The sequence below is a fragment of the Macrosteles quadrilineatus genome, unplaced genomic scaffold (assembly GCF_028750875.1).
Source record: "Macrosteles quadrilineatus isolate MER2022 unplaced genomic scaffold, UCM_ALF_1.0 Scaffold_2__2_contigs__length_208266976, whole genome shotgun sequence".
NCBI classification, from domain to species: domain Eukaryota; kingdom Metazoa; phylum Arthropoda; class Insecta; order Hemiptera; family Cicadellidae; genus Macrosteles; species Macrosteles quadrilineatus.
Window position 1 is genome coordinate 126340275 of NW_026542595.1, and position 2214 is coordinate 126342488.

A 2214-nucleotide genomic window follows, 5' to 3' on the forward strand; every position below is an offset into this window, starting at 1 on the left:
CAACACAACTACAACTTTAAGGTTATGTGAAGAAATAATTTGAGGAATCAGCAAAAATAAAAATATATAGTTGCTAGGCAACGGTGACAATAACACAATTCTATTGAAATGCTATGGATTTTGATTATGTATTTAAAATGCATTCATGTTTTAAGTAAGTAAACGGACAGCTGATTTTGCGGCCCCGGCCTGTAAAAACCTGCTCGGTCCCCAAATTATGGACAGCTGGCATCGCCAGCAAAACGTAACTTTCGGCCACCAATTAACGTATGTAATACAGCCAAAAACATGATAGTGTGGTGAAAATATATTTTCGCCACACTACATTATTTTGACGAACTTCCCACGCAAGGATCTGGTCTAGAAAACAGCTGTTTGCCGCTAGCTTATTCAAATGGGGTTTCATTGCGTACTACTGTACTGTAATGAGTTTTACCGGACACCAATCAGCTGATTATACTGAAATTTGGGTGGCAATGGGTGGTTATAAACAAAAACATAACCGAGAGGTTATGACTAGTGATTTTTAGTCCTTTAGTTAGTGGAAATATATAAGGATTTGTACAGATTTAGTAGTATGGTGTAAACTATCGTACGTAACTCGTCCAAAATGTGTGTACCGGACTCGTATGGTTATCCCGTACTCGGCTTAGTCTCGCAAACATAACCCAAAAGTTAATTCGTGGGGTATGATAAGGTTATTATGGTGGTAGGAAAAATCTTAATTTTTTATGAATAGAGCACTAAACAAGATTACACTATTTTTCTTCTATTCACCATGTTTTTGGAAAGTATTTACCTAGATTTATTTTCATTTTTGTTAATGATTTATCCTCTGGTAATTATAGTAGGCCTAATCACATTATATATTCAATCGTGGCATAAAATCTACCAATCTACCAAGTTGAGGTGCAGATAAAGCTAATATTTATCAAACGTGTTTGAGCTATTAGGATCCGATCATCTGTTTAACATCTGACAATACATAAATAAATAGTTATTTTTAGGCTATGTTATTGATGATTCCAACACCGCCTGAATGCAAGTAAAGGGGACTACAACTTTATCTTCAAAAAAGTTAAAGCATTTAAGTAAAATTTGAGTTCATGTTGCTGAATTACACTCTTGGTATCGTTGGGTAAATTAAGGTATCGTTTCTTATATGCTGTTTATTTTTATGGGTTTTTCATGATTGTTATAATAGATTGTTTTTATAGTTTTTACCTTGTTTAGAAACATTATTTTAATAGATTGGCATATAGATTTTTATATAGTTTAAGAAAATAATTACATTAAATTAAATAAAAAATCTCTTTATTAAAGAGGCGAAGTTAGGACTTGCAAGACATCTCTACCACTTAACCTCTAAAACATAAATAAAACGAAATAATCTAAGAACAGTATTATATAGGTAAACGTGATGGAATTGAATTTGCTGAGTTGTTTTGAAAAGCAGAATTGCATATGAAAAACTCTTGCTGAATACTCTTTTATTTATTATTTAATACTTCCCACGATGCATCATTGATTTTTATTGTTTACTCATGTTAGTGTGAACAGCTGTTCCCGCACCAGCTGGGAAGTGTGACGTATGTCGTGGGTTGAGAGATGTAGGAGCCGTAGGGAAGGTTGTGGAAAGTGAAATGACTCAATACCAAACCCAGGCAGACGGCTAGGAATGCTGGGCCTCAGGTCGTTAGTAACCCGCTAATCCGTCATTCAATAATCCGCCATAGCTCTGGGCACTAAATAAGCCTACCAGAAAATTTCTGGTCCGAGCCTGTTCGGCAGAGTTTTTGGTGTGTGTTATGTTATATTGTTTTTTTTTTTTTACGCAGTAGGTAAGTATTTTTTACGTTTACTGTAAAGGGCGGTGCAAAACTTGGTTCTACTATACGTACGATATAAGTGGGGGTGAGTTGGTCTAGTAGTATAGCGCGGGACTCCAGTCCCAGGGGTACCGGGTTCAAATCCTCCAAATCACCAATGGTTTTTATCTAATGATAATGCCGCAACCACTAGGTCTAGTCTGAAGTAATGTGAAAAACAATCCTGGGCTTGTGCCTGGCGTCCTTAGTTTTTAAAGCATTGTTTTCTCAAGACCAAGTCCAAGTCCAAGTCTTGTTGACTGTGGCGACTTGCGCCACTTTTAACTCGAGCCCATGAAAATCCGCCAAAGACCGTGTGTTCATATCGACGATGCCAGCGCCCCAG